General features: G+C 39.4%; 1 protein-coding gene across 2 annotated transcripts in view; it reads left to right on the forward strand.

Moving 5' to 3' along the window:
- The window catches only part of LOC129724635 (neuroglobin-like), a 397,507-nt gene that overhangs the window by 126,138 nt on the left and 257,876 nt on the right, over positions 1–13,493 (forward strand). The gene's annotated exons all lie outside the window — the stretch shown is intronic.

The raw sequence follows: 13,493 nt of genomic DNA on the forward strand, positions 1-13,493 counted from the left end.
CAGACAGACAGACAGACAGACAGACAGACAGACAGACAGACAGACAGACAGACAGACAGACAGACAGACAGACAGACAGACAGACAGACAGACAGACAGACAGACAGACAGACAGACAGACAGACAGACAGACAGACAGACAGACAGACAGACAGACAGACAGACAGACAGACAGACAGACAGACAGACAGACAGACAGACAGACAGACAGACAGACAGACAGACAGACAGACAGACAGACAGACAGACAGACAGACAGACAGACAGACAGACAGACAGACAGACAGACAGACAGACAGACAGACAGACAGACAGACAGACAGACAGACAGACAGACAGACAGACAGACAGACAGACAGACAGACAGACAGACAGACAGACAGACAGACAGACAGACAGACAGACAGACAGACAGACAGACAGACAGACAGACAGACAGACAGACAGACAGACAGACAGACAGACAGACAGACAGACAGACAGACAGACAGACAGACAGACAGACAGACAGACAGACAGACAGACAGACAGACAGACAGACAGACAGACAGACAGACAGACAGACAGACAGACAGACAGACAGACAGACAGACAGACAGACAGACAGACAGACAGACAGACAGACAGACAGACAGACAGACAGACAGACAGACAGACAGACAGACAGACAGACAGACAGACAGACAGACAGACAGACAGACAGACAGACAGACAGACAGACAGACAGACAGACAGACAGACAGACAGACAGACAGACAGACAGACAGACAGACAGACAGACAGACAGACAGACAGACAGACAGACAGACAGACAGACAGACAGACAGACAGACAGACAGACAGACAGACAGACAGACAGACAGACAGACAGACAGACAGACAGACAGACAGACAGACAGACAGACAGACAGACAGACAGACAGACAGACAGACAGACAGACAGACAGACAGACAGACAGACAGACAGACAGACAGACAGACAGACAGACAGACAGACAGACAGACAGACAGACAGACAGACAGACAGACAGACAGACAGACAGACAGACAGACAGACAGACAGACAGACAGACAGACAGACAGACAGACAGACAGACAGACAGACAGACAGACAGACAGACAGACAGACAGACAGACAGACAGACAGACAGACAGACAGACAGACAGACAGACAGACAGACAGACAGACAGACAGACAGACAGACAGACAGACAGACAGACAGACAGACAGACAGACAGACAGACAGACAGACAGACAGACAGACAGACAGACAGACAGACAGACAGACAGACAGACAGACAGACAGACAGACAGACAGACAGACAGACAGACAGACAGACAGACAGACAGACAGACAGACAGACAGACAGACAGACAGACAGACAGACAGACAGACAGACAGACAGACAGACAGACAGACAGACAGACAGACAGACAGACAGACAGACAGACAGACAGACAGACAGACAGAACTGGATTCTGGTATACGATTCTGACGATGGACAGAAGACGTCTCAGCTAGAACTCCGTAAGCAGTAGTAAGCGGCGTCCACTGGCTAGTGTACCATCTTCAAAACTGCTGGACGGAGGATTAGCCTGACTTAGGGCATTAAGGACTAGAAAGAATCAGGCGAAACTGTGCAGTCTGTCTGTGCTCATGGCCATTCGAGTCATGTGAGCGCACCGAACAACCTCGTCGGTGGTAGTATGTGGCATCAAACAAGCTATGACCCTGACGGAGGACAGCAAAAAACACCAAAGATGCTATGACTAGAGTCAATGGGCAAATGGCAACGAGATTGAGATGCGACGGCGAAGGGCCGTAGAACGCACCGATTCATTCCGGATCTCTCGATTTGGATAAGTAGAAAACATGGCGAGGTGAACTGTTACCTGACATAGTTTCTACCCGGTTACGGTTGCTTCCGGTACTACCTGCATCGGTTCGGGTGTGCAGCGCCTCCTTTTTGCGTGGTATGTGGGGATATTGAAGAAACTCCGGAGTATGTAATAGCGAAAATCTCAACGCTAAATGTTAAGAGTATTGTATCACAAATGTGTGAAGACGAGAATACTTGGAATGCCGTCAACATCCGATCAGAAGAGCATAACTGAAAAATTACAAAATTCTATCAACGTAAGATACAAATAACATATTTTGATACGATTTTGTATTTTCCCGTTTGCTTTTGATAACTTAATGGAATCTGAATGAGTTATAACAACAAATCCTGAAATAAAGATGTTCTGAAACAAGTCTGGCGAATATTTCGTCTCTATCAAAACTTGCTGTTTCTAACAGCGAATGTTATTATGGTGTTCTATATGCTGTCATATTTTGTTGGAAAGCTGATACGTTGGTAACAAATTTTGATATGGGTTTGATACTAGTAGAATCATTCTTGTTATAATTTCTGTTATTTTAACACCTAACGAGATCAAATTTAATAAACAACCTGAAATGTTTCACTCGTAACAAGCTAACAGCTTCTGTTACACTTTTGTTTTGGCTTTCTAATCGGGTTTGCTATAGCTTGCTAAATGATAAGGTCGCTGAAAAAAATGGGAGAATAGTCTAGTCTAGTCTACACTAACACAGCCAGTACTTGAAAGGATCCTGGAAAATGATATCCACCATTTAAAAAAATAATTTCCATACATTTTTTGTCAACGGCCAGGCCTACTGTGTAGCGCAATATAATCCAAGATCAGGGACAATCCGTACCAACCGATCCGTATGTAATAAGTAATATAATTCGTTGGGAGTGACAAAGCTAAGAAAGTACACTCCTTTGTTGACCAATTTCCTGGGATGGAACATAGGTATTTTCCCCTCATGTTCGGGTTATGAAACCAAGGATACTAGCTTGAACTTTGAAACCAAGGACTGAACTTGAGTACTAACTCTAGTCCTAGCATTTTAGCTTATGGTTATAGCTCGCTCTCTGAAAGGAATATGGATTAGGAAATAAATTTGTCTATATCTCCTGTTTAAAAAAATTAATGGCTCCCCTAGGACACTTTCGTGTGCACTAACAAGAGTCAACCCTCGTTTATGAACGGTCATATGTAGTAAACCTGTATATTAGAGAAATGACAAGGCACTCACCGTTAGGGCAACTGTCAACATCAAAACGGGCGAGCTGTATAATTTTGCATTGCCGTTATCCGTTTTGATGTTGACAGTTGCCTTAACGGTGAATATCTTGGCGTCTCTCTGGTGTATAGGCTGACTAGTCATATGGAACGAACTCACCATTCAGGATTTCGTTCTTGTCGACGTTCGGCCTTGCTGGACCCAAACTGCCGCTGAAATCGAAACCAAAAATGTTTTGACCTTGAACGCCCGCAGCGACAGCGACTAAATGATGGTGGCCATCCTTTTTGATTTCTAAATTTTTCACAGATGTCACAGTCAATTTTTCCATTGCGGCTTTAGTTCCAAGACAACTCGACTCCGATCTAGAAATACTACCAAACGCTAGTGGGGCTCTGATGCTACCACGAACGCCTGATTCTACTATTCCGCTGAAGGTTTGAAGGACATTATGCCGAATCGATCTGGGATCAAGGTTGTTAATACGATAGATTATCGTCGATAATCGTCATCGCCGTTACCGATAACGTATGGTATCGTATTGACGATGACGATACCGTCTTCAAACATTAACGATATCGGCGATAACGATAGTCACTAGACGTTATCAGCTCACTAACGCCTTATGCCAGTTTTGTCTGCTGTGGAAGCGAATGGTGTACGACTTGATCAAAGCAGGCACGGGGTGAGGAAACGTTTTTTTCACTTCGGAGGATTGGAGGCGAAACATCACTAGGCAACAGGAAAAAACTTTTCCTTATTTGTTTATGTTTCGCTTCTCATCAGGAAAATAAATTTCTCAGTTTTGATTGTTTTAGCTTATGAGGCGCTTTTTAAAGCACAAATTCGAATAGTAAGGTATGCAGCATTGTCAGATTTGCATTTAAAAAGCATCAAAATGATATATCTAACTAGCTGACCCGGCAAACTTCGTCTCGCCCATTTTTTTGTTCAATTTAATAATTTTAAACATTGCGAATTCATTGAACCCTTGCGATTTGTTTATAGTCTGCAAATGCACGACGAATCGGCCATAGGATATGATTAAAGTCAAAAAGCAAATCGTTTGAAATGATTGGTTTTATCGGAATGACAACATCCTCGACTTTTGGCTTTTGTACATCACCTCTATTCTGAAAATATCCATATTGAGTGGAATTCGATCATTTTCAGCTGTTTTTCTGGCATCAATCTGATTCCGGAAATAATCATTTTGAGTGGTATTAAGTAATTTTGATGTTTTCCACAAGTTGAAAGTGGTCATCTTTGAATTCAAAATAGTGTCCAGGGTCAATGCTTGGCTTCTATGCATCATCTACATTACGGAAATATCCATATTAGGTAACATTGGGTCTTTTTCGGCGGTTTTCCGAAACCAGAGGTCGCCATCTTGGATATCAAAATGGCATTATCGGCGTTTACGATAAATTCTCGATTAACAACCTTGTCTGGGATGGCATTTTTTCTTTTCCTGAATCACTTGATGACAACACCTAAAACACGTAACAATAATACACTATTGCACTACTGGTAAGTAAGAAAATGTACCACAAGGAGCATAATTTTCGAATTTTTCTATTGAAATTAGAATCACGTTAAAAATATATGTCTATTCGCGGGCTTGGCTTGCTGCGATCTTCTCTAAAAAAAATAAAACAGAACCCTTACTAACACGCGAAGAGTCCTGAGTAAGAATCCCTGGATACCTTTAACTCGGTGACGGAATCGTGAAAGGAATCGCAAACACGATCCGGAGGATTCCCACTCAGGATTCTTATTCAAGAATCCTAGAGCCATATACAGGGCATTCCTGAGGATTCTTTTTTCAGGAATCCTTTTCAAAGACGCTCACGTATCCAATGTGAGAAATTCTAGAGAACCTATGCGAATCGTATGTGTTCGTCCGGGAATAGTAACTCTCAAGTCAAGAGCACTATAACATGTAGCAGGTTATTTCTCAATAAGTGACACTATAATAAGGAAAAAAAGCGCAGATAGTAACGAATATTCGGATTGCCACAAAAAAGTACTGGTCATAGTGGGGTCCATATCGGAAAAACTGTTTTTGACTGATGAACTAGACTTCAAAATTTATATAAATCACAACGCATAAAAGTTTATGTTCAAATACATACACCCTTTTAGGTAGCTACTCTTGGATTTAAAAAACGTTTCCATCTGCGAAAAATATTCAGTTTGCATAGCGAAATATGTGTGCAAAGTTTTATCCAAATCAGAAATAGTCGATATTTTTAAACCAATCTGACTAGGAGGGCGCTTATGTATGAAATGTGAAAGAAATGATACTGAGCTTACAAAGAGACTGTATGAATTATTATGAACAAAATTAGATTCAAGTGAATGTTTTTTTTTCACAATCCAACACCTTTTCTCAAGCGGATTTGATTTGTGGTGCGATATTTACGTAATGAACCGTATTCCAACAACTTTAAATCATATTATTCGATTCATGAAAAAGAGAACCCAAAAGTCCGAGATTGACTCAAGAATCTACGAATGCAAAATCCAAATTTAAAAATGACCATAGCATCCAAGAGATCGATGATCCAAGATACATTTATCAAGTTCCGAAATTTAAACTGAAGAGAGAAAAACTATGATTTAAGAACCAAGAAGCAGAAATTTATTTTAAGTATCCCAGAATGGATCGAAAAAAATCCAGAAATCCAAAACTTGTTGAGTAGATAAAACCAATAATACCTACAGTAATCCGAAAATTCATCAATTAAAAAATCCAACGATGCAGCAATGGAACTATGAACTAACTTAACAGTTTAGAATCCAAAAATCGAAACATCCTTATTTTTATCTGGCTACAAATGAATGTAACTACGATATCATCATGTTACCGTGCGGACCCGAAATCCGTACACTTAAGCACTCGAGAATTTTGATTGATCAATATAAAATCGTAGAATAACAGTGCCTTTTCAATAATAGTTTTTGGTAATGTTTTGTTCTTTGTTTTATCGATATTTACAATCACAAAACTGTAAAACTGCTCTTAATTGTGTTTATTTCATGTAAATAATTCGCATCTCTTGATTCGAAATCCGTACACTCTTCTGTGGTTGAATCAAAATCCGTACAGTTTCGAATCAAAATCCGTACACAGACGATTCAAAATCCATACACCTTTGATTCGAAATCCGTACAGCAATGTGATTGCTACAAATGATTATGAAAGATTGTTGATATGATCCGAAAGGAAATTATTTTGTTGATGAACCAATGTTTAAACTATTTATGTAAATATGCACGCTCTAAGTAGACGACATTATCTTAGCAATAAGAAATTATCATCATTGATGTATTGATAATATTCAAAAAAGGGCTTCATAGCTCAAGCGCTTAGATCACGGCAATCAAATTCAGAGATCAATTTTGTGATCTTCCCCATACAAACGAAAATCTAAATTGGAAAATCGTTCGACTGTCTTGAAAACGTAGCGTTTTTTGTGCTTGACAAACTGGCTGGCTGTGACAATTGCAATTTGGAAAGAAAGAAGACGAGAAATAATTTAAAACATCTATTTTTAATATATTTCAAAAACATAAAACTGGTTGTAATAGAGCTATAGCTAAATTATCTTATTAATTAGTGTACGAAATTAAGGTATAAGTTTTATAAAATTCAGTTGCTCGTGTTCTGTTTCTGCTTGGTATTCTTTGCCGCCGCTGGTTTTTTCAATGCCTTCTTTTGCTTCCTCAATACCTCTTTTTGCTTCCTAGCTTCCAACTTTCTTCTCTGTTCCTCTAGTCGAATCTTTTTTTTGTTTTCTCGCTCCTCAATTCGTCGTTTTTTTGCATTCTCTTTTTCCATCTTCTCTTGTTCTCCCTGTATGTATATTTCGGCCCATCCTTCGCTGGTGGCTACAGCTGGAAATTTCCGTTTTGTTTTCTTCTGTCTGTTTCCTACAACTCCCATATGAGTATTGGAGATATTACCAAGGTGATTTGGCTCGGTTTCTACCCGGGTCGTTTCTTGATATGGTTCACATAATTCTAATAATAGAATACCAACGTTACAAACACGATAACATATCCGATAAATCTTTAGAAGCATTTACTGCTTCTGCTTCTGGTTTTTCTGAATCATGGCTTAAGTTGTTGCTAAAATCGGACACATCGGGTCCAGGAACATTGATGAAAGACGAATCTATCAGTTGAATAGAAAAACAGTATTGTGAAAATGGTATGTTCAACAAGTCACTAAATTAAAGCCGCAAAATAAAAATTAGCATCAAAAAAGTGATATGACTAGAATAGAAATAGATAAAAATAAAAATCTGTTTACCTTCTGTCGTATTAGTCGCTTCATTATTCAATGAATTAGCGGAATCGTCGGCGAATGAAGCGTGATCTCCTTCTATCATGACAAACGGTGCATCGATTATTATGAATTCCGGGAGGCCTTCGATCTCATCCATCGTATTACGCCAAAAATAAAACATTGTTGTATCCTCCACTGGTCCTGACCAGATAAGATTATTACGCTGTTCTCGAAATAGAGATAGCTTCTCTGGTGTCAACTTTTTGTTCATCATCTGCATGAAGTGCAAATTTCTATCCATCTCTGGGGCTTGACAGTCATCAGCGGATGGTACATTTTCTGTGAGGGATGAAGGTCTATCGAAAGGTTTAGGAAATAATTCGTAATCTAGTGCATTCGCATCGAATGGATATAAGCCACATTTACGAAACCCATTGGTCAATGACGCTTCCTTGTTTGCCATTCTATCTATAGCTTTCTCTAGAAGTGGAGCAAAATCGGTTCTTGAAATCATCGCGCCATTATTTTCGAAGCGCCACTTGTTCAGCTCCTCCTGCCATGATTTTTTCAAGGGCGCAAAAAAAGCTACATCTAAAGGCTGCATCACGTGAGTAGCATTTGGGAACAGGGATACCAAGATAATTTTTTTGGTTTTACAAAATTCTACTGTTTCAAATGACGTGTGGGAAGAGTGGCCATCAACAAACAAAAGAATAGGGAACTTAACATTTTGTTTGACAGCCCATGGGTAGAATACTGCAGAAATAAACTCATAAAAAGCATCCGAGTTCATCCATCCTGAGTCCGAGCGACCAACCGCCCAACCTTTCGGAACACTGTTTGTGATGCTAGCTGGAATCCTGGATTTGTAAGGAAACAATATCAGTGGTGGTACGAGATTCCCAGCGGCTGATCCCGAAATTAAGACCGTATAATTTTCTTTGTCGCTGTTTGCTGACAATGCCTGAACTGCCTTACAGTCTTTTGCTGCAAGCACTCGTTGCTTGATGGTACAAGAAAGAATGCCGTCTCATCCATGTTAAAGATTCTAGTTGGATCAGTCAGGACATCTTCGACATGGTTTTGCAACAAATGATCATTTACATTATGGAACCATTCCCGTACACCGGCTTCAGTTATCGCTCTTTTCTTAGCGATATTGTTCGCCGTTCTTTTCGCTAGCTCTGGATGACGTTTCAGAAAACGCCGCATCCAACCGCGTGAAGGAATAGAATTTTTGAAAGATTTTGCCTTTTGAAACGATTCTGCCAACTTCCCGACATATGAAATTACCTACAGAGGTACGAAATTGCAAGAGCGATCCTTTGTGTTAGTTGATTAGAGCTGTAGCGTAGCGTAGTCGGGCAGAACCGTAGCGTGCAGTTGGTGGGGTTAACCACGCCTAGGGAATCAGCACTAGAAGGGCGCCGAAAGAGCTAAAATGATGCCTTGTAACGCAATCAAAGGGCTTCAAATATGCTCTCCACCAAGGGCACAGGGATGCCACGCTACGGTTCTGTTGGTCAGAAAAACCATGGATGGAGGGTAGATAGTTGTCAAAATATGTACCTGTTTTTCGCCGACAGGAAAACCTGCAGCGGCCATTGCAAGCACCCACTGCACGATCGACTCCTCTTCTACAGCCGTAAATACTGGAGGGGCACCTTTTTGATTTGAGTATCGATTCAACATCGCATCTCTTATGGTGGTGAATGGTACTGAGAATGCTCTCGATGCTTCCCGGTACGATTTACCCTCACGAACCATAGCCACAGCTTGTTCTAAATCTTTCGACGTATACTTGGTAGTCATGTCCATGTTAAACTAAAAACACGTCGGGTAAAGTTCAATTCACAAGACATTTCCTACGTGTACGGATTTAAAATCATTCCACAAATTAGGCTTCGAATCCGTACAGCTTAAAACATGATGAATATATACCATTAAAATGATATATTTCTCATAACTAGCGCTTAGAACACTAAATACTTACCTCTCAGATCGATGAGTAGCTATCAAATTATTGCAATCACCGCAAATGCCCTTTTAAATTAGTTTTTTTTTCAGAACTGGTTTCTTAGTGAATTGCTAACACCAAGCACAAATGATACGTTTGACAAGCGCGCGAATAGATTTTTATTTTAAGTATTTTTATTTCCAAGCCTACTGATTTATTTTCAATGCAGATATCACGGCAATATTAAATTTAATATGACTCAGCAGTTATTGATGCATATTAACGATTATATTACCAGTAATTGAATAAAACCTACGGGGTGTACGGATTTCGGTACTGTACGGATTTCGGGTCCGCACGGTAACCGAAACTGGAATAGACGACAGCATTCTTTCTCTCCAGTTATTCGGCACTTCATTCAACGTCTTCCGAAGCGATCGGAGTTCACTGAACAGTCAGAAATGCTCTTTCGGTGGTATTTTTGAGACCGCAAGCAAGATTCGGTGTCCCTGGAAGGGTACAGGGGATAGTCAAAATAAGTAGGATAGGCAAAATTTTGATGAAATTTGAAATGCTATAGCTTTGCTAAACGTTATTCGATTTTAAAAATTCGAACACCATTGAACTGGAAAACTTTTGAAGTTTCATTTTCTGACCCCAGATCTGGCCTAGGTCACCGGATATAGGAAATATTCCTGAGTTCCGGTAGGCATGTCAAACCTGCTAATTCTTGGATGGATTTGGTAATAGGTTACCTGATAAAAAGGCTCATTTGCATCATTGGCATAGATGACAAAATCATTTTTGAAGCGAATGGTTCATTAAGATCCTGAATCGGCTAAGAACTCATCGAGAAATGGCTATTTTTCATCCGGAAGTCCTCAGAGGAACCTTCAGTAGGGGACATTTACGTTTTTGCACCAAATATAGCGTGTTACACCTCTATCTTCAGGATTTTTTATCAGGAATCTTTTAAAAGACAGATATCTGAACATAGGCTGCATTGGCCACTTCCGGAACGACCTGGAGGCCCCGAAGGAACCCGTAGTGGGAGAATTCACATTTCTGCATCAAAATATAGCATGCGACACCTCTATCTTCAGGATTTTTCATCAGGAATCATCCAAAAGACATATTTTTTAAATACAGATTACGTTGGCCACTCTCGGAACGATTCAGATGCCCCGGAGGAACCCGGAATGGGGACATTTACATTTCTGCATCGAATAAAGCGTGCGACAGCTCTATCTTCAGGATTTTTCATCACGAATTATCAAAAAGACATATTTTTGAATTTAGACTGCATTGGCCACTATCGGCACAATCTAATTACCGCACAATCTAATTATTTGATGCAAAAATGTAAATGTCCCAATTCCGGGTTCCTCCGGGGCATCTGAATCGTTCCGAGAGTGGCCAACGTAATCTGTATTTAAAAAATATGTCTTTTGGATGATTCCTGATGAAAAATCCTGAAGATAGAGGTGTCGCATGCTATATTTTGATGCAGAAATGTGAATTCTCCCACTACGGGTTCCTTCGGGGCCTCCAGGTCGTTCCGGAAGTGGCCAATGCAGCCTATGTTCAGATATCTGTCTTTTAAAAGATTCCTGATAAAAAATCCTGAAGATAGAGGTGTAACACGCTATATTTGGTGCAAAAACGTAAATGTCCCCTACTAAAGGTTCCTCTGAGGACTTCCGGATGAAAAATAGCCATTTCTCGATGAGTTCTTGGCCGATTCAGGATCTTTATGAACCATTCGCTTCAGAAATGATTTTGTCATCTATGCCAATGATGCAAATGAGCATTTTTATCAGGTAACCTATTACCAAATCCATCCAAGAATTAGCAGGTTTGACATGCCTACCGGAACTCAGGAATATTTCCTATATCCGGTGACCTAGGCCAGATCTAGGGTCAGAAAATGAAACTTCAAAAGTTTTCCAGTTCAATGGTGTTCGAAATATTAAAATCGAATAACGTTTAGCTAAGCTATAGCATTTCAAATTTCATCAAAATTTTGCCTATCCTACTTATTTTGACTATCCCCTGTACATACCCCACGGTTCTTCATACTTAAGCAGCACACATTGTTGCAATGAAGCAAATGCAACTCTCAATGCAGTATTCAAAGATTATAATAACCCGCATCCGTTACTATTATTCAACTTGTAAATAACCGAAAAAGCGCAAGAGGTGGAGCCTATATGCAACAAACGGTGCTATGTGAAATCATCATCTGCAGCGATAGCCGCTGCAGTATAGGAAGAAAAGAGAGGAGAAATAAAATTTAGTTTGTTTACCTTTACTCTCATTACTCTTCGGTGATGGTGTCGCGAAGTTCTCATAACTACATACGTTATAAAAAACCTCAAATATATCGAATTTTTTCTCTACTTACGCTTCTGATTGGTATGTAATTCTACTTGCGATTCAAATTTACCGTGCAAGAAATGTTCTTACTTCGTAATTATTCACGCGCCTTTTTATAAAGTGTTGTAAAATAAATTTCATGATTCAAACTCGCCAATTTATAAACAATGTTTTGGGAAACGATAGTTCAGAAAACCTTGCTCAGTGGATATGCAGTGTTATGGTGCGAAATATGAAATAACAAAACCATATTTCCAACAATAAGCATTTATCATTCATTTATATTGAAGATGGCTGTTTACTGTGTGGTAATTTTAGCTAATATATGCTTTAACAAGATGTTGCTATACATTTTCTTCACTAGTTTGCTTTCGGAAGAAGAAAACATATGTGAAACAATAATATGCAACATCATGTGACATTATCGTTATTTAAAAGCATCATGAAATATGCAGTTGGAAATAGATTGCAGAAAGCTATTGAGCAATTCTAGTGTTCAGTTACGAGAATGATACACGTAAATAACAAAATGTTGCTCAATTTTTTTAAATTTCTTTAGAGTATCCGGAAAAGTTTCATGCACCGTTAAAAAAGTTTTAAAACAACAAATATTGAGTAGTCTCATTTGAAAACATGTTGCAAGTGCTGCTTGAAATGTCCCTTACTGTGTCAAAAACTATAATAAATCCATGAACTTGTAAAAAAGCTTGGCTCAAATTCGGTTGAGGTCTTGCAGAATGGCAGGTAGAAAAAGTTTCCTTTTTTCTGCCCTGGAGGGGTCAAGTACGCAAGTGTTAAGATCACTGTCAGCTACGATCTTACTAACACTAACAATCTTCCCCAAGCCAGGGTCCGAACGTACGACGACTGATTTTTTATACCAACATCGTGCCTCGAGCTGAGCGGATCATAGTATCCAAGATCACGGTGATCACGGTTCAGTAATCAAAAGTTAAGAGTAAAGCCATAAACTAGAAAGTTAGAACCAGATTTATTTTGATAATCCAAAAATCCGGACGTCGAAGGATTTAAAAATATAAAAATTCAAGAACACATGCAATCAAGGTTTCAGGAGTCTCAAAGTGCAGAAACCCAAAAGTACAAGAATTGAAGAATTCTAAAATTCAAGAACCCGAGAATTCCATTCTAGAGTTCGTAAATCGAGAAGAAATTTTTTTCAAGAACCAAACAAATTCAAGAAGCTAAAAATCCAAGAACTCATCAGGTCAGAAATTCGAGAGTTCGAAAGTACGGCCTTGAGAATATGAGAATCCAAGAATTTATGAACCCATGAGTTCAAAATTAAAATTAAAGAATCCGAGCACAGCATCCAGGAAACGGAAAATCCAGGAATCACGAATCAAGAATCATGAAATACTGAATTTAACATTACGCACCGGAAATTTAGAAATAGAAAAAAAGAGTGGGGAGTAAAAATGACAAATGAGAAGGAAAAAAGTAGGGGTTAAAATTGAGGCAAAAAATTAAAACTAAAATCAAAACGTTCTTGAATTCATCTTCATTCTTCATGAGACGTTCCAGAAGTAATATTCTGAGCGTGAATTGAAATGGTGCTGCGAAGCATTTTTATGCGAGAAGCACGCGCGTTGTATGACATTTGAAAAACAATTATTTCAACAACAACAAAAATCCATTTACTAGAGCTTGAGATACACCAGGAAATTTCATCAAATTCGATGCAAAGGTTCTTGTGCCTGTTCTTGAAAAAATTTACTGAAATTTTCAATCGTTCAGAAGTTATATGCAA

Source organism: Wyeomyia smithii, chromosome 2 (genome assembly GCF_029784165.1).
Source record: "Wyeomyia smithii strain HCP4-BCI-WySm-NY-G18 chromosome 2, ASM2978416v1, whole genome shotgun sequence".
Taxonomy (NCBI): domain Eukaryota; kingdom Metazoa; phylum Arthropoda; class Insecta; order Diptera; family Culicidae; genus Wyeomyia; species Wyeomyia smithii.